Genomic DNA, 24337 nt, shown 5'->3' on the forward strand with positions numbered 1-24337 from the left:
GCAGTTCAGCGTAACTAGTGCGTCGCACCTTCAAAAATACGTACGTAAGCATGTTCAATGAGAAGAAGTCAACACTCCTAAAACGCGAAAAACTTTTATCGGATAAAAATTCTGAACTCATTTCTGCGAAAGCATGAGAAGTAAGTCAACATATTCTCGCTATTTTGAACAACTTCCGCAGGTCGCAAATAACATGAAGCCGCATCTGATTGGTAATTGGTTCTGGTTGGTTCTATACCCGACGATCGATTGCCGTCCAAAACGGCTTGGCCCATCCGTCGAGATGGGTGCGCGCTCAGTTTCTGCGGATCGTCATATGGTTCTGCGCCATCTTAGATCGCGCTGATCGGCAAATGGCGCAAACAGCCTTTTTATGGGGGCGAGGACGCCCCCATTCTATACGGATAGTTTAGAGGTTGACCATGGGCAGCGCCATTTTGTTGTGAAATACGTCATCAGTTTGTGTACACAGGAAGTTGTGACATCCGTCACCCTATGGGAGGGGTGAAGGCAACATTGTTCATCTGTAGAAAGTTGTGAAATCCGTCACCCTATGGGAGGGGTGACGTCAAAATTGGTCATCACAGAGTTTGTGTAACACAGGAAGTTGTGAAATACGTCACCCTATGGGAGGGGTGACGTCAAAATTGTTCAACAAAAACATGATATGTCGCATTGTGCAGGGTCAACCGCAACAAACTCAAACCGAGCCATTCATACCTAGCTGTATTTGAGAGACTTATATACCCGACATTTTTATTTCTTATTTTTAGCACAGGTGTAGGAAAAATCATGAACCAAAATGTTATTTATTTTCTAATTTAACATTTTTTTTACAAATATGACCATGGTCTTTTAAACATACAGTGACATTAAACATTGTTATGTTAAAAAAAAGAAAAAAGAAATAAAGCTTTTGTGCACAAATCAGAAAATACATTGTACATTTTACCTACAGGCCAAACAGTGTCTGTTGGCGGCAGAGGGCCCAGCAAGTTGCTATTTTTAGATCGATTAAAAGTTGTCAAGAACAGGCGCTTACATTTGGATGTGTCCACTGATAGTAGGTTTGGTTGTGATCAATCAGAATGATGTAGGAATAAAAATGTATGACAGTTTGGTATGATGACATGTAATTCAAATATGCTGAAATGTAATATTATACATGATATAATATTATTATGGCTGTTGCCATGACCATGAACCCCAAGAAAGGTTTAATGTTATGTAAAATCAAAATACCAAAATCAAGCACCTACTAATCTGGTGCGGCTTGGACCAAAAAAGGATGGACACGCAACTCGCTCAGCCAGCCAGCGCTGCGAGACTTACAGCGGCCAACTTCGCCGCGGCACGCTCATTGGCTAAGTATTGAACTTGCGTCAAGGCCGATGCGCGTAGATTCCCAGAATGTTTACTTTCGGTTAGATTCTTCGACAGCATTCGCAGAGGTGACTGCCGTATTGTGTACCGCAGTCAGAAGTAATTTATTACTTTTGGGAGTTTAGTAACGTGATATCAGTTTTCAATTGTTCGTTCACTTATATTGCTTTCAGATTTAACACACAAGAAACAGTAGCACGGTTTTCGTTGCGAAAATGTGCATTGGCAGTGCTACGCGATCGAATTGTGTATTATGTACACGCGGTGTTCTTCTCAGGAAAAGACCGAAGCGACATGTGACGTCAGTCGTTCAGCCCGCGAGCGGTGGGATGGGGGGGGGTTCACATGGTTTGTTTGTTTCAGAACCACACCCATATACACACATTTCACATGTAAACCATTTGTCCGCCCCCTGTCGATATTTATCGACTAAGTTCCTTGTTACATTTAGTTTTAACATAGAGGGGGAATCGAGACGAGGGTCGTGGTGTATGTGTGTGTGTGGGTGTGTATGTGTGTGTGTGTGTCAGTGTGTCAGTGCGTGTGTGTGTGTGGAGCGATTGAGAGTAAACTACTGGACCGATCTTTATGAAATTTGACATGAGAGTTCCTGGGTATGATATTCCCGGATATTTTTTCATTTTTTCGATAAATGTCTTTGATGACGTCATATCCGGCTTTTTGTAAAAGTTAAGGCGGCACTGTCACACCCTCATTTTTCAATCAAATTGATTGAAATTTTGGCCAAGCAATCTTCGACGATTTCAGCTTGGTGGCTTAAAAAAAATAATTAATGACTTTGGTCATTAAAAATCTGAAAATTGTAAAAAAAAAAAAAAATTTTTATAAAACGATCCAAATTTACGTTCATCTTATTCTTCATAATTTTCTGATTCCCAAAATATATATATGTTATATTTGGATTAAAAACAAGCTCTGAAAATTAAAAAAATTAAAAATTATGATCAAAATTAAATTTTCGAAATCAATTTAAAAACACTTTCATCTTATTCCTTGTCGGTTCCTGATTCCAAAAACATATAGATATGATATGTTTGGATTAAAAACACGCTCAGAAAGTTAAAACGAAGAGAGGTACAGTAAAGCGTGCTATGAAGCACAGAGCAACCGCTACCGCGCCAAACAGGCTTGTCACTTTCACTGCCATTTGCACTAGCGGCGGACTACGTTCAATTTCATTCTGTGAGTTCCACAGCTTGACTAAATGTAGTAACTTCGCCTTACGCGACTTGTTTGTACATATATACAAACAAACAATTGTTTGTAAAACAGAACATTTTACTAAAACAAAACATACATCACTTAAAAAAACCCACAGCACTGAAACTGCACAGAAGCAAAAACCTATCCGCCTGAGACAAATTGCAATGAACATTTCTCGCGCCTGTGGCTTGGACCGACGCAGCGCGTCGCCGAGCTTTGGCCGTGGCCAAGTCGGAGGACAAAAAACGTAATTTCACAAGCTTCTCACAACAGTGAAACAGCGTTGGTCTCCACACTATCTCATTGTCAGTACATACGGACACTACTGTTGATAAGAATCGGCGTTTGTCGTCTTTTCAGTTTTGTTGTGTGTGATCTGGACACCCAGATAAAATCACAGAGTCGACATCCATGTCTAATAGAAATTAACAAGTTTGAAGTCGACATTCATGCCTAATAACTAATTAGTGTGGAGTGAGTATTTGTCTGTTGTGACCGCCAAGAGGACTGTCAACGTCCTTCACAGTGGGCGTGTTCCGTACACTACACTGACCTGACCGCCATTCGACTGACTTGGTGAGTGACTTTTCCTTCATTTCGCTTTCACATCTTTCGTCTCTGAAACTGAATGCCAAGGAACTAACACACTGTCCAGTGGGAACGTTATAAACACTGGTCAGCCTTGCTGTACTGCACAATGCCGGGAGCGGAGTGTGAGGTATTGGATTCTAAAAATAGATGGGGATTGCCGTGGTGTTGAAGATGGAAGCGAGGTTTAATTTCCGAGTGATGACATATATATACCGGTATGTTGTCTGTCAGTTTTGCTAACCGTGTGGTCTGTGCTTTCGCTAACAACCGAGTGACTGTTCAGGCGCAGTGAAGAACAAAAAAAGAAAGAAACTATTTATCGAAAATACATGGAGTGAAAATCGAAAACACAGTCTGTGTGTGTGTGTGTGTGGGGGGGGGGGGGGTCCTCTTCTTCAGTTAATTAAACTGATAGCAAACTCTGTCTCTGAATGTCTGTCTCCCTCCTTCCCTCCACCCCCTCTCTCTCTCTCTCTCTCTCTCTCTCTCTCTCTCTCTCTCTCTCTCTCTAATTAAGGTCAAATTAAAAAAGGCACCTCCAATGCTTATTGGTTTCTGCTATAGAAATCCAGCAGAACGTGTAAACTGGACGGACAAAATTAATGTTCACATATGTTAGATGCTGCTTTGTTAGAATCAAAAGAAACCATTCTCTTAGGAGATTTTAATATTGATTTATTAAAACAAAATAAACCATGGTTAGATATGTTCAACCTTTATGATCTCAAACAAGTCGTGAACACCCCTACTAGGGTTACTGCATCTACAAGCACTTTGATAGATCATGTCTATGTTTCTAACACCCGTAACGTTGCAGAAGTTTGTGTTCCAACCAGCGGCTGTAGTGATCATTTTCCTGTTTGTCTCACGTGGTCAAGAAAGGGTGTAAAAATCCCCAAAGTTGGTCACAAGACAGTAAAGTACCGCTCCTTTACTAAATTTAACGAGAACGCCTTTCTTGTAGACTTAAGTAATTCTTCTCTCTCTGATGTTTATAATTATACGGATCCTGATGATGCAATAACACACTGGATAAATGTCTTCACAGAAATATACGATAAACATGCCCGTGGAGAATTAAAAGAGTCAAGCAAATAGTAAAACCTAAATGGTTTGATACTGAATTACAAGATGCTATTGGCCATCGTGATTTCTTAAAATCAGTTGGCAAGGAAGCGGAGTATAGAGAACAGAGAAATAAAGTAAACTCACTTAAACGAACAAAAAAGATCAAGTACTTTCATGACCTAGCGTCATCAAAGCAAAATTCAAAGAATATATGGAAAGCAATAAATGAACTTACAAATAAAACGATTGCCAGTCATTCAAGTTGTGTTAAGGACATATCCCCTGATGATTTAAACACGCATTTTTCTAAAATAGCTGAAAAAGTTATTACAAATGACAAATCCAAGTTGAACAATTTGAAAGTGTTAGAAGAATATTGTGAGTCGAAACAAGTTTCAAGTCAAGCGAATATTCCTCTACTTACAGTACCTGAAGTTTTTTACGCACTTACACACCTTAAGCAAACAGGCTCCCGGGGAATCGACGGCCTCGATGGTAGGATTCTTAAATTGTCAGCCCCTGTAATTTCTGAAACACTCACTTACCTTTATAATCTTTGTTTAGGAAAAAATTATTTCCCAGTCGCCCTGAAACAGGCTAAAGTCATTCCTCTGTTTAAATCAGGTGACAAAAAAGACCCATCAAACTATAGGCCAATTTCAATATTGTCTGTTTTATCAAAACCACTTGAAAAACACATTAACAAACATATTCTAACGCATCTTAACCAAAACAATTTACTTCACCCTAAACAATCGGGTTTTAGAGCTAACCATTCCTGCCATACTGCCTTAGTTTCTCTTGTTGATCAATGGCTGGAGAAAATCAACGACAATGAATTCTGTGGTGCCATTTTTGTTGATTTTGCTAAAGCCTTTGACGTTATTGATCACACGTTATTACTGAGAAAATTCGCATTGTATGGCGTCGGAATCGAAACTGTCAAACTTATTAGTTCATTTCTCACCGGCAGACAACAAACTGTACTAACAAACGCCTCGTCGTCGAGCATGCAAGAAGTAAAATACGGTGTACCACAAGGATCGGTTTTAGGACCCCTCCTCTTCTCTATATACATTAATGACCTCCCCCTATATATTCAAAATGTATGTGAACTTTTTGCAGATGACACCACAATTCACTCCAGCAACACAAATTTAACTCGCTTATCAGAATCACTTCTAAGAAGTTTAAACCAGTTGACAGCGTGGACTGAACTAAACCATATGTCTCTTAACCCAAAGAAAACCAAATATATGGTCATAACAACAAGACAAAAACGCCAGAATATTTATTCAGCTGGTCCTGCTTTAATGATAGATGGTGAAATAGTGGAAAAAGTCGACCATCACAAACTGCTGGGTGTTAATATCGATAACAACTTGTCTTGGTCAACCCACATAGAGCAACTTAGTAAAGTGGTGTCAAAGAAAGTGTACCTCTTATCTAGAATTAAACACTTCCTGAACTGCCACACCAGAAAATTATTCTTCATTGCTCATATTCAATCTGTTATTGATTACGCATCCACTCTATGGGACTCAGCAAGTGAAAATTCCTTAAAACCACTTAGCAGATTACATAAAAGAGCGCTAAAAGTAGTATTACTAAAGCACACTACCCTCACAGAGTTAGACTACATACATTTAGGGATCTTACCTCTAAAATCAAGACTGCTTTTTAAAAAAGGAATCTTTATGCATAGAATTAATCCGAAACTTTACCCCAAACCATTTGTTCAAAGTTCTCTTTGAAGAATTCACACCACCTTATGAAATTTAACACTCCTCTTCCTAGGATAGACTTATTTAAGTCTAGTCTAGTTTATTCAGGTGGCCGTCTCTGGAACGCTCTTCCGAATGCCTTACGGGAAGCTACCAGCACAGATTCTTTCAAAAACAAATATATATCCCATTTAATATCATATTCTTACTCCGAATCACATTAGCATTGAGTCACCTGAGATGCTTATCACTGAAAAACGCTTACCCGGCTAAAGAATTTAAAGGGAAGCAACCCCATCACCAAAACGAAAGTGAAAGTAGCTTTGGTAATGGGCCAGTACACCGGGAGTTACCTCCCATACGGGTGTATGCCACGTCACTTCCTCTAGGAACACGTGCCTATTATCATACGTCTTTTTCACCTCGGAGAGGACGGTTCACTTTTTGACGCTCTGTGGCTGACCTTGTGTGTTTGAGTGACACCCGCCGGCCACGTTACCCAGCTTGTCTGCTCGCCTTGCCTACAGTTTGGTGAGCTCGTTCCCGTTTGTTGTTGGTTGTTTGCGCTGTTTCGTTACTGTACGTTGTCCGTTTTTTACGGACTTGTGTGTCAGTGACTTGCGTGTTTCGCCATTTTGTTGTGTGAGTTAGTTAGCTAACTCGTGTGACTTTGCTAGTAGCTCTGCGTGCCCTCTTTCTGTTTGGGCAAGTGTAGCTTTAGTATTTTGTTGACGCGTAAGCGTGTGTGTTTACTGTGTTTTCAGTCGTTTTGACTTACGTTTCAGTAAATCTTTTTACTTTGCCACGTGTTGTTGACGTTTGTGTCAGTGTCTTGCGTGTCGCCATTTTGTTGTGTGAGTTAGTTTTCTAGCTCGTGTGACTTTGTTTGTAGCTCTCCGTGCCTCTGCTTGTGGGGCAAGTTTAGCTATAGTATTTTGTTAACGCATTAGTGCGTGTGTTTACTGAATTTTCCAGTCGTTTAGACTTATGTTTCAGTAAATTTTTTCGCGTTGCCACGTGTTGTTGTCAACATGTCTGATTCAGACAAGCGCCGTGGCAAGTCGGACCCCAAGGGGAAAATTAAGGCTAAGTCTTCCTCTTCCAAAGCAACGTTACTTGTTACAGACCAAGAGCGTAACACTTTGTTGGCTGTACCAATTTCGGCGCCTAGCGCTGTTACTACTTCTGCTTCTTTTGCGGCGCCTAGCGCTACTGTTACTTCTGCACCTGTCTCTACATCGGAGACTTCGTCTTCTTTGTTAGCACCTGGACAAGGTGCGTTGGTTTCCTCTCTGTTAAAGTCACTGGTTCCAGAAATCCGCAGCTTGGTGCAGGCAGAATTTCAGCGTTCCGTCGCCAGCAGTTCGGCGTTTCCGGCATCTGGCAGTGACGTCCGGGCATTGGCTTCCGTGTCTTTGTCCTCCACTTCCGGCTTGGAGCAGCGTCCTCCCTCTTCAGCGTCGGTTGGTAAGCAGAGCTGGTCCGATAGCCCTCGTGAGGCGCCTGGACGTTCTCCTTCGGGGGACAGCTCTTTCGCATCGGGTCACGACCGATACCTTGCTGATCTTTCATTTCCGGCGATAACCTACGAGGCCCCGGACTTGTTCGAACAGCGGCGGCAGTCGGTTTCGACTGCCGCATTTCCGGCACTTGCCGGAAGTGATGATCCGTCCGCTCCGGCACGCTACGGCGGTCGCGGCAGGATGGAGTATTCACTGACTTCCGGTCCTTCCGGATCGCGAAGTCAACCAGTGCAGTCTTCACTTCCGCATTTTGCGGTTCCGTTGACTACACTTCCGGTTTCGGCCGGAAACGCTTCTTCCTCTTCTGGTGGTTCCTTCCGGATACCAGATAGTGGATTACAGCGTGCGCCTTCCGGCTTTCAAGCGCCTAGGCTTGAGCAGGCATCACTCCACTCAGTCGGGGGAGTGACGTCAGCTCATCCAGCTCCGGTTTTTGCGGATGGTCGTCCTGCTTACCCTTTACCTTCACAGGGTTTTGGGCGGCAGGATGACGTTAGTGCTCAGGCTTTTCCGGTTTCCGGTTTGCCAGGGCATGCTTCTGCTTCCGGAACTGGTGACTTCGGTCATGGTTCCACGTGTGACTATTCTGATGCTCCATCAGTGGTCAGCGAGGAGTCGCGGGGCGTGTTTCCGTCGAAGCTCAAGTCTGTTCTTGACGTCGCGGCGGAAGTAACGTCTCGTTATTTTCCTGAAGGGGTGGTGGCTGCGGACTCTTCCGCATCATTCGTTCCTTCTGCCATGGCGGACTTCCGGCCGGCACAGGAGGATGTTTCTTCCTTCCGGTTCGCCGAGTCTCCGTCAGTGGCTTACCAACTTTCGCATTCACTGGTTCGTCCAGCACATGCGGGGAGTGGTATTCGGCCAGTGCCTGTTCCGTTACTGCTTCCTTTTGGTCCAGTTCCGGAATCAGCTCAGCAGTGGGTGGCTTCAGCTGCCCAAGCCTCTTCCTTCGTGCCTACGGCCAATAGGAAGCTTGGCATGCCCAATCAGAGCCAGAATTGGCTGGCGTCTTTTGCACTCCCTAGGGCTACCCTTCCGGTTTCCCGGGAATTGCTGCCTCTTCTGACTAAACCGATCAAGCGTGATTCGGTTTTGCCGGTTTCCGAGGCTTCCCTCCTCTCTGCTGAGGAGGTTGGACGTCGGCAGATCGAACTGTCCTCCATTGCGGAGACTCTCGTTCGGGCTCTGTCTCGGGCATTGACCGATTCGCTAGTTCCTTTCACTCTCAGTGAAGAACAGAATGCGGACGATGTCTCTGCGCTTTTGACCGCATTGGCCAAGGTCAATGAGGAACAATTGCGTCTTTCCTCCCTGCAGTACACCCAAGCGGTACTCTGCAGGAGGGATCTCTTCCTCTCGCAGTCCCAATTCACGGAGCTGGCTACTAGGGAGACCTTGAGAGTCTCCCCGGTCTCAGAGGAGTCTCTCTTCTGTCCGCTGGCACTGGATGCCAGACAGAAGGAGATTCAGTCAAACAAGGACAGTCAGTTCCTTGACTACACTCTGAAGGGGGTGAAACAGTCTCAGCCTTCTAAACAGAAGCAGGCTCAGACATCGTCTAACCCCAAGCCAGCTCAGAAGCGGCAGGCTTCGCCGGCCGCTCGTGGTGGGAAGAAGAGGACGGCATCGGGGAGGGGGCGTGGCGGCTCTGGAAGTAAGCCACACCCCCAATGAAGCGCTCCCGATCTCACCTCCCTCCCGCCCTCCACCTTGGTGATGGCGGGAGGCCCCTCCCGGGCACTTTCTCGTTGGATGTCGGTAGTAGACAGCCAATGGATTGTGGGAGTGGTGAGTTCGGGCTTCCGTCTACTCTGGCGGGAGGAAAAGGCGCCTCTTACCCGAGTGCCTCCGCGGTTCAAGCCCCCCTTCTCGCAGGAAGCACGTTCCGTCTTGCAGTCGGAAATTGCCTCCCTGGAGCAGAAGGGCGCGGTGGAGAGAGTTCGGGTCCACAGCTCCCTGGGATTTTACGGGCGTCTGGTCGCTGTTCCCAAAGCATCAGGAGGATGGCGTCCCGTGTTGGATTTATCTCTCCTCAATACTTTCTTGAGGGAGATAAAATTCAAGATGGAGACGCCAGCCTCTGTCCGAGACTCTCTCCGCCCAGGAGACTGGGTGACCTCGATCGATCTCACGGACGCATACTTTCACATTCTTATGCATCCGACCGACCAGAAATGGCTTCATTTCCGGTGGGGAGATCAGATCTACCAGTTTCGCGCACTCCCTTTCGGGCTGTCTCTCGCACTGTGGATTTTTACCATGGTGGTGAGACAGGTCTGTGCACTGGTGAGGTCCCAGGGTATCCGTCTGCGGGCTTATCTGGACGACTGGCTCATCATGAACCAGTCCCAGAGCGGCTGTTCGCAGGATACCCTGACGGTTCTTCGAGAATCCAACTGGTTGGGGTTCTCGATCAACCGGGTAAAGTCGGAGCTGACCCCGTCACAGACATTCACTTATCTGGGGATGTCTTTCGACACGGTCGCTTGGACTGTCCAGCCTTCTCAGAGAAGGGTGGACAAGCTCCAAGCTCAGATTCGCTCCACTTTACCTCTCCTGATGGCTTCCATCCGCTCGCTCGCCTCCATCTTGGGGCAGATGGAGTCTATGGCTCTTCTGGTTTCACTGGGCCGGGTCCACAAATGTCCGCTTCAGTTCGCGCTGAAGCCGTTTGTGGACTCTCCTCTGGTGGACTGGGACGCCCTCATCCCTTTGCAGGGATGGTTCCAGTCTGCGACCCTTCCGTGGTTGCACACGGAGTGGGTCTGCAGAGGTGTTCCGATCGTCGTGCCCCTCCCCGACCTGGACCTCTTTACAGATGCGTCCAGGGAGGGTTGGGGGGCACATACAGATCTTCAGACTCCTCCCTTTCCGTTACTCAGCCGAGTAATCCGGAAAGCGGAGATGGAGGAGCCGGCCCTTCTTCTTCTGGTCGCTCCTCTGTGGCCGTCGCAGGTCTGGTTTCCAGATCTTCTTCGGCTTGCCCAAGGGCCCCCCATTCCTCTCGCACTCGTGCGAGGGGAACTAGTGCAGCCCCGAACAGGCATTCCACACGAGGAGCCCAGTCTTCTGAAGCTTCACGTGTGGAAGTTGTTCGGGACTCGCTGAAGCGCTCTGGGGCGTCGTCTTTGACTCTGGACTTGGTGGCTCGCTCGCATAGAGCGTCCACCTCTTCAGTTTATGCTTCCCACTGGAAGGCATGGACTGCCTGGTGTTCAGCTAGAGGGGTGAGTTCGGTGGCTCCGCGCTCTATTCAGGTCGCTAACCACCTCTCTTTCATGTCTTCACAGGGCGCCTCAGTCTCCTCGTTGAGGGTCCGGCGCTCCGCTATCTCGGCGACTCTTCAGCAGATTGGTCGTTCTGTTCGAGTCGGGGGCGTTATAGCTGCAGTCATTAAAGGGGCTGCTCTTAAGGAAGCTAAAGCTCGTTTGCCCGCTCCCAAGTGGGACTTGTTTTTAATCCTGGAATTCCTTCGTTCTGCGGATTTTGAGCCTTTAAGCGAGGCCAGTCTGTTCAATGTCACTCGCAAAGCGCTGTTTCTCCTTTTGTTGGCTACGGCCCGACGGGGTAGCGAGGTCCACGCCCTGTCGGGTCAGCCTGGAGATATCTCCTTTGAGCCGGACGGTTCCGCATCTTTGCGTTTCCGGCCTGATTTCCTGGCCAAGAATCAGTCTCCGGGGCAGGCCTCTCCGCTGGTTAGAGTTAAGGCTCTGACCAGCGCGTTGGCCCCGGGTGACCCCGATTCGGTCAATTGCCCTGTGAGGGCACTTCGTCTGTACTTAGCCCGGACTCAGCCGATTCGGTCTAGTTCTCAGAAGTTGTTGTTTATCTCTCTCCTTACTAGGCGCGAGAAAGATTTGTCGAAGGTAACGTTGGCCCGGTGGGTGTCCTCGCTCATCAAGCAGGCTTATGAGTGGAGGCGCACAAAGAGGGGGGGGGTTATGCCCTCCTTGCCACTTGACTCGGCCCGAGCCCATGAGACGAGGGCGTGGGCATCCTCTCTGGCAGTTCTGCGCTCCAGACGTCTAGAGGAGGTGCTGACAACTGCGTATTGGCGTTCCGAAGATGTTTTCATAAACTTTTATCTTCGGGACGTCACAGCTCTTCGACAGGATGGCTCCAGAGGCCTTCCAGCGCTCATAGCAGCAGGCCAGTTCCTGTCCAGAACTTGATGGTGAGTTTTGATTCATTTCTAGCCCACCGCCTTGTTGATGTTATCTGCTAATGTGATTCGGAGTAAGAATATGATATTAAATGGAAAATTTCCTAAATAAATTATCATTTAATTAATATACTTACCCGAATCACATACTGTATTCCCTCCCACCTGCCCCGCTTATGGTTTTAAGATTTTTTAAAGCCGTATGATAATAGGCACGTGTTCCTAGAGGAAGTGACGTGGCATACACCCGTATGGGAGGTAACTCCCGGTGTACTGGCCCATTACCAAAGCTACTTTCACTTTCGTTTTGGTGATGGGGTTGCTTCCCTTTAAATTCTTTAGCCGGGTAAGCGTTTTTCAGTGATAAGCATCTCAGGTGACTCAATGCTAATGTGATTCGGGTAAGTATATTAATTAAATGATAATTTATTTAGGAAATTTTCCATTTAATGAAAATAGTATATTCTTGATTGTTATGTCCTTTGAGACACTTTGAGACACTTTGAGTCACTCACTTTTGATTTATTGTTTTGTTTATGAAATTATGATGTTCTGCATAATATCCATTGTCTTGCAGAGTTGATGTACTATTGCATAGTATTCTTACTCCAATTGACTTGCAAATTTTGCTTTGCACCTTGTCATGAACATGTATAAACTACAATGTTTCATATAATGCACGTATGTACATAAACTTATACTGTTTTACTAATTATGTAAGTATAGTAGTAGTGTAGCCAAGTGCTAAACTGGCTACTAATTCGTTATAATGATTTTATGTCATTCCTGTCTTGTGTAAGTTAAATTTGTATATGCTCTGACACCTGGCGGTCGTAAACTCGCTCAGTCGGCTGTGTCCACCGATGTTTTCCTTTGACGTCAAGCCGCCCTCCCAGAGAGAGACGGCGGGGTACCTTGGGCCCCAGGTGGTCGTTATGCAATGTGCCGCCAGACTGTCTGGACTCGGCGTTTTGTCAAGTGGGTGTCATTTCTTTTGACAGGGTAGATCATAGAAGATGCCAGGTGGCTTGGAGGTTTTAGTCTCTTACCCCCCCCCCCTTTTCTTGTCTTTACTGACCAATGAGAAGTGATGTCAGTTTTGTTAGCTAACTCTTGATTGGTGGCTTTTGACGCCACCCATCCCCATTTACATGATAGCATTTGAGATTTTGAGGGAGAACTGAGAACTATCTCGGAGAGAGAGGACGTACTCGTTTTGTACTTTGTTATCATGGAGACATACTGATGTAGATTGCATTGTACTATTGGTGTGGCCTCCCGGTCTTCGGGCTGGGAGCTGGATTGGTGAGGAGAAGAGAAGAATAGAAAATAAAGAGAAATGTGAATCGACAGACATGGTTTTCCAGAGTTTCATGTTGCATCAAGTGACTCGTCGGTCTGTGCCAGTGAACTCTTGTCTATCATTCTCTACATGTGATGAGTGAAAGTCCATCACGAGAGCAAGTGATGTTCGTTCAGTGCAAGACACTAAAGAGGCACCCACATGGTGTACTCCTGAACTTCGGGGTTTACTTCTACTAGGTGACTACATTCACCCAACTACTACATCAAGAGGCTACAAATCAAATTATTATCCTCATTCCTTCCACCCCATCACAGTAGTAGTAGTTATTATAGTAGATTTAGTCCCTCTTTAGGGCGAGGGCCAGATGCAAAAAAGTATAGGCCTACCAATGCTTATTCTGTTACCCTCGTAAAATAAAGAATTGTCATTGTCCCTCTCTTTCTTTCTCTCTCTTTCTATAGATCTCTCTTTCTCTATCTCACTCTTTCTCACATTCTCTCTCTCTCTTTCTCTCTCTCTCTCTTTCTCTCTCTCTCTCTCTCTCAGTATGACAGAGAGATAAACACTATAGTCACACACACACACTCAAATAGACAGACAATCAATATTACACACACACAAGTCACACACACACATACTCAAATAGACAGACAATCAATATTACACACACACTAGTCACACACACATGCAATGATAACACAGACATGTTTTTTAGGGACAGTCAAGAACTGAGACACACACACACACACACATACACTATAACACACTCATATTTTTAAGGGGCAGCCAAGAACTGAGTCACACACAAACACACATACACACAATGATACGGTTCACAGACGCACAAGCCCATACTCAAGTGGACAGACTGAAACACTCATTATATGACAGAGAGATAAAACATGAATGACTATAGTCACTGAGACACACACACACCCATAGGCAAAATGATAGTTCACACACATAAACACGCACATACTCAAGTAGACAGATACTCATGATAAGTTATAACAGAGATAAACACTAGCTCACACAAGCTAACATATATGTGTTACTGCAATGCTGCACAGGCCATCTGGTCTCTACAAATTATAATGTTTTCACAACTCTAGCTCTGTATCTTGTGAGCTATTTCAGCAATGGTGGCAAAAGAAGGGCCATGATAACATTTAGTCTGAATGCTATTGTGACAATCTTGCATGGTCAGTCTAATTATTTTATTCCATTGATTTTTGTTTCAATAGTACGTGGGATAGTTTTCAGATTAGTTGTGAAATGTTTTGAAACATGCAGTACTACCTCTATGAAACTGAAACTGTTAAAGACATTTGCTTTGGCCTAGAAGTTAATAAGGGGGATGACTGAGTGAAGAAGAGCTAGGAAGGTTTTGCGTAGGTAGCCCTGGTAGGCCTACAAGCTGTCAGTTATGGTTGATTAGATTACTCTTAAAAGGTACAGTCGAACTGGTCTATAACATTAACAACCACCCACAGGAATGACCAAAAGTGGCTGTTACAGACAGGTGCTCACTATGGAAAGGTAAATTATGTAGAAGGAGAAGAACTTGTTGAAGATCTGTTTGGGTGGTTGTTGTGGGCAGGTGGTTGCCAGGGCAGGTTGGACTGTCTTAGTGTTGGTTCTTTGTGTTTGTAACTGGTTGCCAGGGCAGGTTGGACTGTCTTAGTGTTGGTTCTTTGTGTTTGTAACTGGTTGCCAGGGCAGGTTGGACTGTCTTAGTGTTGGTTCTTTGTGTTTGTAACTGGTTGCCAGGGCAGGTTGGGCTGTCTTAGTGTTGGTTCTTTGTGTTTGTAACTGGTTGCCAGGGCAGGTTGGACTGTCTTAGTGTTGGTTCTTTGTGTTTGTAACTGGTTGCCAGGGCAGGTTGGACTGTCTTAGTGTTGGTTCTTTGTGTTTGTAACTGGTTGCCAGGGCAGGTTGGACTGTCTTAGTGTTGGTTCTTTGTGTTTGTAACTGGTTGCCAGGGCAGGTTGGACTGTCTTAGTGTTGGTTCTTTGTGTTTGTAACTGGTTGCCAGGGCAGGTTGGGCTGTCTTAGTGTTGGTTCTTTGTGTTTGTAACTGGTTGCCAGGGCAGGTTGGACTGTCTTAGTGTTGGTTCTTTGTGTTTGTAACTGGTTGCCAGGGCAGGTTGGACTGTCTTAGTGTTGGTTCTTTGTGTTTGTAACTGGTTGCCAGGGCAGGTTGGACTGTCTTAGTGTTGGTTCTTTGTGTTTGTAACTGGTTGCCAGGGCAGGTTGGACTGTCTTAGTGTTGGTTCTTTGTGTTTGTAACTGGTTGCCAGGGCAGGTTGGACTGTCTTAGTGTTGGTTCTTTGTGTTTGTAACTGGTTGCCAGGGCAGGTTGGACTGTCTTAGTGTTGGTTCTTTGTGTTTGTAACTGGTTGCCAGGGCAGGTTGGACTGTCTTAGTGTTGGTTCTTTGTGTTTGTAACTGGTTGTCAGGGCAGGTTGGACTGTCTTAGTGTTGGTTCTTTGTGTTTGTAACTGGTTGCCAGGGCAGGTTGGACTGTCTTAGTGTTGGTTCTTTGTGTTTGTAACTGGTTGCCAGGGCAGGTTGGACTGTCTTAGTGTTGGTTCTTTGTGTTTGTAACTGGTTGCCAGGGCAGGTTGGACTGTCTTAGTGTTGGTTCTTTGTGTTTGTAACTGGTTGCCAGGGCAGGTTGGACTGTCTTAGTGTTGGTTCTTTGTGTTTGTAACTGGTTGCCAGGGCAGGTTGGACTGTCTTAGTGTTGGTTCTTTGTGTTTGTAACTGGTTGTCAGGGCAGGTTGGACTGTCTTAGTGTTGGTTCTTTGTGTTTGTAACTGGTTGTCAGGGCAGGTTGGACTGTCTTAGTGTTGGTTCTTTGTGTTTGTAGCTCTCACAGTAGCACTGCATCTCAGAAGCACCTTTCCGTAAAGAGTTTCACTACTGGAAATTGGAATGTCATTTATCAGTTTCAAGAGTTTGCCATGTTCAAACAAACTATGCTAGTAGTCAGGCTAGCTACAGGGAAGCCTCTGTTTTCAATTTCAGAACCCCTAGCTGGTGTATGACCTGTTCCGTTGAGAGCTAATTGTTTCCGAAAACAATTATCCTCATTAGGTATGTACATTGACCTCATAATTGAGACTCCCTCCTTTACATAAAATTTACAAGACCTGCATTTGTGGATATGAACAATGGCTATCCCTAGTGTTCACTTGCAATCACTGAGTTGTCCTCTCACCTCGGGTGAAGTCCAATTCAACAATAACCAGTCTCTTTCTTGTTCCCTAGCTTGTTTCAGCTACATTTTTGATTCACTGAAATCAAGTTGTGTGTGTGATTTCAATGTAACAGTCAGGGTGAAAAAGGTGGCTGTTACTACATAACTTGGACAATCCAGTTCAATCCTTCAAAATCAAGTCTCAAGATTTTCTATGCCTTGTTTAAACTAAACCTATCCAATCCTAACCGAAAAATCAAAAGTTTTCCAAGTAACAGACACGTTGAAATAGTTGGTGTTTACTGCATAACTTAATTGGACAAGAAGGAAATAGGGGAAGGGCCCTAATATGGATCATTTTTGGTTTCATGCTGATTTCAAGCTTCTCTTCTACTGAGAAAGTTTCATTTTGTGCTTGGTGGTTGGTCTCTGTTCAGTTAAACAACCGTTCGGCCTAAATGAAGGGAATGAGCTGAATAGACACTCAGAAAAAAAGTAAAAACAGGAAAATGAACAACGGGTCCGTATTACACGCCTGTGCACCATGAAAAGTGTGTTTGGCATAGTAGGGCTCCGGGGTCAGTGAGAAGAAGTTGTGCACGTAGTAAGTGCAATCAGTAGAGGCGGGATGAACACTAACTGACAGGTGGGAGGGGGAGACGGGAGGGGCCTTGTGGCAAGGGGGGATGAATGAGGGGGATGAGGGCTGAATCAGTGATACAGCGGAACCCTTTCCCTAAGACCTACTAAGTGGTCCACTCACTGAGGTATTATGCCATAATATATATATATATCATTATTCTCTCTTTTGCTCTGCTAAGAGATTTAAACAAATCTCAGAAGAAAGTCTCTGCTGACTTTCAGTTGTTTCTTTCACAACTTCTGACTTGGTCCACTGTAGCGCAGCACAGGTGAGGGGCGATGAGTACGAAGTGTGAGGGGTTCAAGTGATAGCGGAGCTGTTGGAGAGGCGCGATACTAGCCAGCCCGCCTGCTGTTTAGCCCCACACCCCATAAACTGTCACTTTTGTGGCTCTCCAAGAGAGTTCGCATCCAACCCAAGCTTTTGATACCGCTGCCACTGAACTAGCAGCCATTCGGCCCCGCATTTCCCTTGCCAGTGTGTGCCGTGGGCCAAAAGATGTGCCGACAGATATGAAGACGTTTAAAGTGCTGTGCTGTAGCTAAAATCTGTGAAAGGTCTGGCACCGGATGAATCAGTCGTCTGTGTTTGTTGTACGGCGGAAGGAGTCTACAGCTGTCTGTGTTTGTTGTACGGCGGAAGGAGTCTACTGCTGAAAGTGTGTACAAATATTTTGGGGGTTGATGTGTGGAATGAACGCCATGCAGCCACACACATTACAAACACTGTAAACAAAACTGGGACCACAGTGAGTTTGAGGACTTGATACGGTGCCACTGCTGCCGTGGCTGTGAAAAGTAGGTGTAAATGTGCATGTCTAAATTGTTTCGGCGTACATGTTTACGATTTAATTGGCCTAAATATTGCTAATGTATAGCTCAGCGTCTGCTACAGTATTGGGTTATCAAGATGCAACTTCCACCAACATTTGCCACGCAGCTGGTGCTACTGAAAGATAGGATACCAGTAAGTTCGTCACACGGTAGATTCGTCACCGGTCCCCGGTAACTTCGCCACAGTAACTTCGCCACAGTAGTCAGTCCGAGCGCGGCTGTTATGTAATTGCACCTCCCCCCACCTCTCTCTCTCTCTTTCTCCCTCTCTCTCTCTCTTTCTTTCTCTCTCTCCCTCCACCTCCTTCCACCCCTCCCTCTCCTCACATTGAGTTTCTCTGCCTCCTTGACAGGTTGAAGTCATAGGACTCTCTCTCTCTCTCTTTCTCCCAGTCAGTCTCTCTCTCTCTCTCTAAAAAATGTGAATCTTGAATCTCTCCCACAAATCAAACATCTGAAAGCATAAGCTCTAAGCATAAACACCCGTCCACCCTGCCGGTAACTTCGTCACCCGTGACGAATCTACCGTGTGACGAACTTACTGGTAGCCCAAAGATAGTACAGCTCAACTGTACATTCTTTCTTGAGACAGTCTTCACTTAGCCCAGTCGAGTGTGTGAAGGAGGAAGTTCTATTAAACATGTATACACATTTGTATGTGGAAGAGAAGTCCCTCTTAGTCTTCTGATAGTTCCTGATAGGTGTTGTCAGTGCTGTCAGTGGTAATTATCAGGACGTCACGTGTCACAGTGAAAAGGATACGGACCGCCAATGACAGTGAGTGACGATTTCACAACAGTCACGAACATTCGACCTAGACACAATCATTTGTCACGGTCGTAGTAAGCGTAGACATCCGGTCTGCTCCCCGCCTAATGGCCGATGTCTTCCGTCTTCGGGGGACTACGTGGGTTTAAATTTGGAGTGGTCCTTCTCCTAGATAGAGGAGTTTCCTTGCAGGGATAGTGAGCCTCGGCCTCTGCCCTCGTTTTAATTTTGGAGTGATCTTCTCCTAGGACAGCTGCCTTCCAGGGTTGACGAGCCTGTCCTGCCCGGCTATTTAACCCATAGTTGGGGGTTGGTTCGTGGGCACCAGGGCGTATCCACACGCCGGTGGGCCTGCATGCCACACGTCTAGGGGCCAACCTCCTCCGAGTCCTTGTAGTTCAGCCTGGGGCCTTTCGGTACCCAGTTCACGCCTGTCGCCACGATGGAGGCACTACAAAGGGCTTGCTGTGGAGAGGTTATGTACTGGCAGGAGAGACTGACGCAAGCTGCTCTCTTTTCGCGTTGTCCTGAAAAGGACGGTGCTAGCCAGCGGTGAGGGCTGAAAGCGAGAGGTGACAAGCACAAAACACTTCGCCAACACACTAGACACATCACACAACCATTTGACAGGCTTCACAACAGTCAAAACAAACGGGAGTGACACACAGCTTATAGCCTAACTACGTGAATGATTCTCAGCCAAACGATGGTTCATTATTTACGACGATTACCCCCGGGTGTGGTAACTGAGCCCTGTTGTGATAACCAAGTTTGCTGGAGTGGTAAGTCGTGTTTGTAGCGTATAGTACATTACTTTTGATTCAAGTCAATTGTATTGTGAAGTGTGTCGTTGTCCGAATCGGCTGAACACATTTTTCTGCGTCCAAAAATCAATGTTCCAATGTGACAATTTTTGTTTGTCATTTTGTCAGTTTGCACGACCTTTTTACATTTAGTCAAGTTTTGACTCAAGGAGGTGGTCATTTTAACGTTATCTGGTAAGGTGTTCCATAGTACAGTCGTTTTGGGGATAAAAGAGTTGCGAAATAATTCGGTTCTATGGGGAGGCACATATCTTTCTAATGGTCTTCGTCTATGATACGGATTAATGTCAACTACAAGAGGGGGCAATACATTTACTAAGTACTGGGGGCATTTGTTATGTATCATCTTATGAAAAACAATTAATTTATGTCTTTTCCTTCGTTCTTCAAGGCTACATAGCCCACTTTCCTCATACAGCTTTGCATGGCTAGTGCTAGTTTTCTTGATGATGTGTTACCGACTCACTGGACTGTCACTCACGGACACACATACAAAGACATACACGTCTTTCTCTCCATTTCGTCCACAACAGATGACAGACATGACAAAAGCAGAATACTGGCATGGCAAACTTTATTCCTGTGTTCGCTTCCCTCCTCCTCTTCAGCCGAAGCCGAGTGGCCACAAGCCACATACAAAGTTGACTTCATCTTGTCAGTTAGTGGAGCACACTGCAAAATATGTCCACTCTCTCACGCGTCTCTCAGAGTTCTCTTTTTGTTTTACACCCTAGCAGGTACATACATAATCAAACTTTAGCTAGAGTCACCAACATCCAATCAACATCTTAGTAACCAATAGTAACACAACATTCTAAGATAATAAGCCACTCCATTGGTTAAAAGACAAGAAGAAAGGGGGAGGGGGGGGGGGCGGGGCGGGAAAGACTATAACATTCGATCCCAGCTGGCATCGTCTATCATCTACCCGGATCAAATTCAAAGAAATGAACACCTACTTGAAAACCACTGCTACATGCCGCTAGCCGAGGAATACAGAGACAGACAGGCCGCCATATTACATAACGACACCTGCAGGCTCTCGGTGCCTGTCACCTCCTCCGGGAAGCTACCCCCGGTAAGGCCATACAAGTTACGCAACCGACCACCTGCTGGCCAGCGGCTACCCGTCTCTTCCTATGATCAAAGACTAGTCAGAACATGGACGCGCTTTGGATCTACCGGTGACTGGACATGTGCATCTCAAAATTTAACTTTGAACAGATAATGGCATTACACAAAACATAAAGCGATCGGCAACATGAACTACAAACACTAGACTGGACAATGACAAAACTGTACTCTATAATTGGTGACCGGTCGCCCTGTCACAGTGGGAGGGAACGAGAGACAGAGACGTCAGGGGACGAGGCGTTGTGTTGCTGCAGGCTGGCATAAGAAACAGAGACGTATAATATAACCCTATTATTCTGCTTTTCTGTTTACAAAGTTTTTAAATGTACATCCCCTGAAAGACTCCCAATACAATTTTGAAAAGTTTTAAAAGATGGGAGGAGGGGGTCCTACGAAAGACCGTTTTTGTGAACATCCTCTGGTTTAAACAAATGTTGCCATGACAGAAATGCGTCGAACAGCATGAGAGACAGAGACGTCAGGCTATGTTTATAGGAGGACGAGGCGTTGTGTTGCTGCGGGCTGGCAGCAATTTGTCAGAACGTGATGACGTGTGAAGGGGCCAGGTAGGTGAGGAATGCCTTTCAACGGCTTCCCCCCATTCAGCGGGAGCTTTTGAACTCCCCCCTTTCTTTTGTGATGGCGGCAGCACCAGAATTTGGTGATACACAGCGGCGGCAGTATTGAACCGTGCATCAGTGATATGTACGCTGCTTTTTATATTTAGTCAAGTTTTGACTAAATATTTTAACATCGAGGGGGGCGTGCGTGTGTGTGTGTGTGTGTGTGTGTAGAGCGATTCAGACTAAACTACTGGACCGATCTTTATGAAATTTGACATGAGAGTTCCTGGGTATGAAATCCCCGAACGTTTTTTTCATTTTTTTGATAAATGTCTTTGATGACGTCATATCCGGCTTTTCGTGAAAGTTGAGGCGGCACTGTCACGCCCTCATTTTTCAACCAAATTGGTTGACATTTTGGTCAAGTACTCTTCAACGAAGCCCGGGGTTCGGTATTGCATTTCAGCTTGGTGGCTTAAAAATTAATTAATGACTTTGGTCATTAAAAATCTGAAAATTGTAAAAAAAAATAAAAATTTATAAAACGATCCAAATTTACGTTTATCTTATTCTCCATCATTTGCTGATTCCAAAAACATATAAATATGTTATATTCGGATTAAAAACAAGCTCTGAAAATTAAATATATAAAAATTATTATCAAATTTTTTTTTCGAAATCAATTTAAAAACACTTTCATCTTATTCCTTGTCCGTTCCTGATTCCAAAAATATATAGATATGATATGTTTGGATTAAAAACACGCTCAGAAAGTTAAAACAAAGAGAGGTACAGAAAAGCGTGCTATCCTTCTCAGCGCAACGAATACCCCGCTCTTCTTGTCAATTCCACGTGCACTGCCTTTGCCACGGGCGGTGGAGTGACGATGCTACGAGTATACGGTCTTGCTGCGTTGCGTTGCGTTCAGTTTCATTCTGTGAGTTCGACAGCTACTTGACTAAATATTGTATTTTCGCCTTACGCGACTTGTTGTTTTTTATTTGGGAGGGGAAGGGGGTAGGGGGCTCTTTTATGATTGCGGTGGCACCGAGATTTTGTGATGGGGGGTGGCAGTACCTTAGTACAAGTAGCAAAAGTAGAGTCTGTGCGCTGCTTTTTTTAAAGGTGTTTTTTTTTAGGTGGGGGGGGGGGGGGTGAGTGCTCCTTTTATTGTTTTCGGTGGGGGGGGGGTTAGGGGATCGTTTCACCGGGTGCTCCCAGATTAGACTTCTGTGTGTAGTAGTTGTAGGGGGTCTGGCTTTGTCTCGACTGATTAGGCAGGTGTGCGTCAGCCAGAACAATTAGTCTTGCTTTGGCGCCCCGCGGCTTTCTGGAGCCCCCCTTGGCCCCTGCCGCGCTGATCAGTGGGGTTATCTCCCCTGTCTCAGGACCCCTGCTGCTCAGTCTATGACCCGGCTAGCGCTGCTAATGAAGGTATGGTGCAGATAATATGTGAGACTTGTTTGATACGTAAAGTGGATTCACCGATAAAAGCGTCAAGAATGGTCTCCAGTTGGTACCAGTAGTTTCCAGTATTTTGCAAGCCTTTTTGCCGAAAATGCAGTGCCAGAGTTTTGTGCAGCCAGCCCCTTCCCGCGAAGTCAACATCGCCCAATTAATTTGAGGCTTTCATCATCATCATCATCATCATCATCATCGTCATCGTCATCGTCATCATCATCATCATCATCATCATCATCATCATCGTCGGGGGGACATGCGGGCTGATGAGGCAGAGACCCTTCTCCTGGCTGTTCGGCTCAGTGTTCGGGGCTGTCAAGAGGTCAGGGAAGCTCACCTGGGTCCATTCTTTATATAGAATTAACGTTGTCGGACCAGCTCTCCCGTTGTCTTCCATTTGTGGTCTTGAGGTTTAAATATGTGAACATAACAGAAACCAGCAACTGGTCAGATTTATATTACTTTTGGTTTGAAAGATAGGTTTCCTTACATTCGTATGATACGGCAACGTAATCGCTGTATGCTTTGACTTGCTTTGGCTGGTTTGTGTAACAGAGTGGTCGCTTTGTGTAATAGTAACAGCCAGGGTTGCCTCTTTTGTGCTTTGTCCCGGTCACATGAGCTTGTATCACAGCGCCGGTCGATCAGAGAATCCAACTCCTTTTTGAAATTATTCTTACGTATTGAAAGGCCCCTCAGTTGCTTTCCTTGCTACTTTTGTCACCTCACCTGTCCCTTTAAATGTAACGGAACTGCATACATTTCATTTTTCATTTTCATTTTCATTACTTTATTGTCCCATCGCTGGGAAATTCGGGTCGCTTCCTCCCAGTGGAAAGCTAGCAGCAACGGAGTCGCGCTACCCAGGTGTCTGCGTGTTTAGGTGTATTCAGCCACCTGCACTTATGGCAGAATGACCAAGGTCTTTTACGTGCCATTGTGATGACACGGGGGTGGGACATGGCTTCCATCTCTGGGTCTGCACATAAAGTTGACCCGTGTTCGTCCCGGCCCGAATTCGAACCTGCGACCTTTCGATCACAAGTCCAGTGCTCTACCAACTGAGCTACTGGGCCCCCCGTTTGCAATTGAAGCAGGCGTTCAAGATTCTTTGTCATACATACAGACATAAAAAAAAATATATTAAAAAAATGAAAATAAAGAATAACTGATGGCTCAGATTGCTCCATTTTCCTTGTTTTTATCAACATTTTCCGGGAATGCATGCACCGGATCCCTAATAGGGGCCGGCCTTTGTCTTCTGAATGATGGCTTTGGAAGGTAGTTCCAAGGGTAATTTGTTGGGTCAGGTTGCACCAGATCGGTCAATTTTCCTTGTTTTGATCCAAGTTTGTCTTTTTAAATTACTTTTGAAAGGCGTATTAGGGGAAGTTTCTTGGCACCAGGTTTCTAGTTTTCTAGTTTTTATCAACATTTCCCCCGCATATGCCCCGGACCCTCCTGGGAGGTTCGGGCGCTCGGCCCCCTCAACTCTCTACATTGTGGTCGATAAAACCACAATTAGACTTCACTTACTCAGGTAAGCTCGTCATAATTATGTAATTAATGTGGACACCCCCACCCCCCCTTTAAAAATGATGTGATCCGCTCCTGCACACACCCACACTACCACCACCACCCTCGTCTCGATTTCCAGTCTATGTTAAAACATGTTATGTAAAAACTTGACTAAATGTAAATAGGAGTGAGATCCTCAAGCCTCCAGGCAAGACCTTACATATCTTCGCAGTTGGCAAATAAGAGGAAGTACTTGAGGAACGAAGCAGGCACTTGGCCCGGCCTGGCTGTTTTGGTAGCACCTGCTTCAAGCCGACACATGCCTCTCCCGCCCGTGTCACGTTATCGCTGGCGTTTTATCTTGTCCGTGCTTATTTATAGAGCCGCGCCGTCTCATCTTTCCTCTATTG

General features: G+C 45.5%; 1 protein-coding gene across 1 annotated transcript in view; it reads left to right on the forward strand.

Moving 5' to 3' along the window:
* Positions 1–2893: 2893 nt before the first annotated feature.
* Positions 2894–24337, forward strand: part of LOC138947698 (beta-1,3-galactosyltransferase 1-like) — a 73611-nt gene continuing 52167 nt past the window's right edge. Inside the window, exon 1 of the mRNA XM_070319228.1 lies at positions 2894–3183. The gene's annotated coding sequence lies outside the window, so the exon portion shown is untranslated. The remainder of the gene's footprint in view (positions 3184–24337) is intronic.

The sequence above is a fragment of the Littorina saxatilis genome, linkage group LG14 (genome assembly GCF_037325665.1).
Source record: "Littorina saxatilis isolate snail1 linkage group LG14, US_GU_Lsax_2.0, whole genome shotgun sequence".
Taxonomy (NCBI): Eukaryota; Metazoa; Mollusca; class Gastropoda; order Littorinimorpha; family Littorinidae; genus Littorina; species Littorina saxatilis.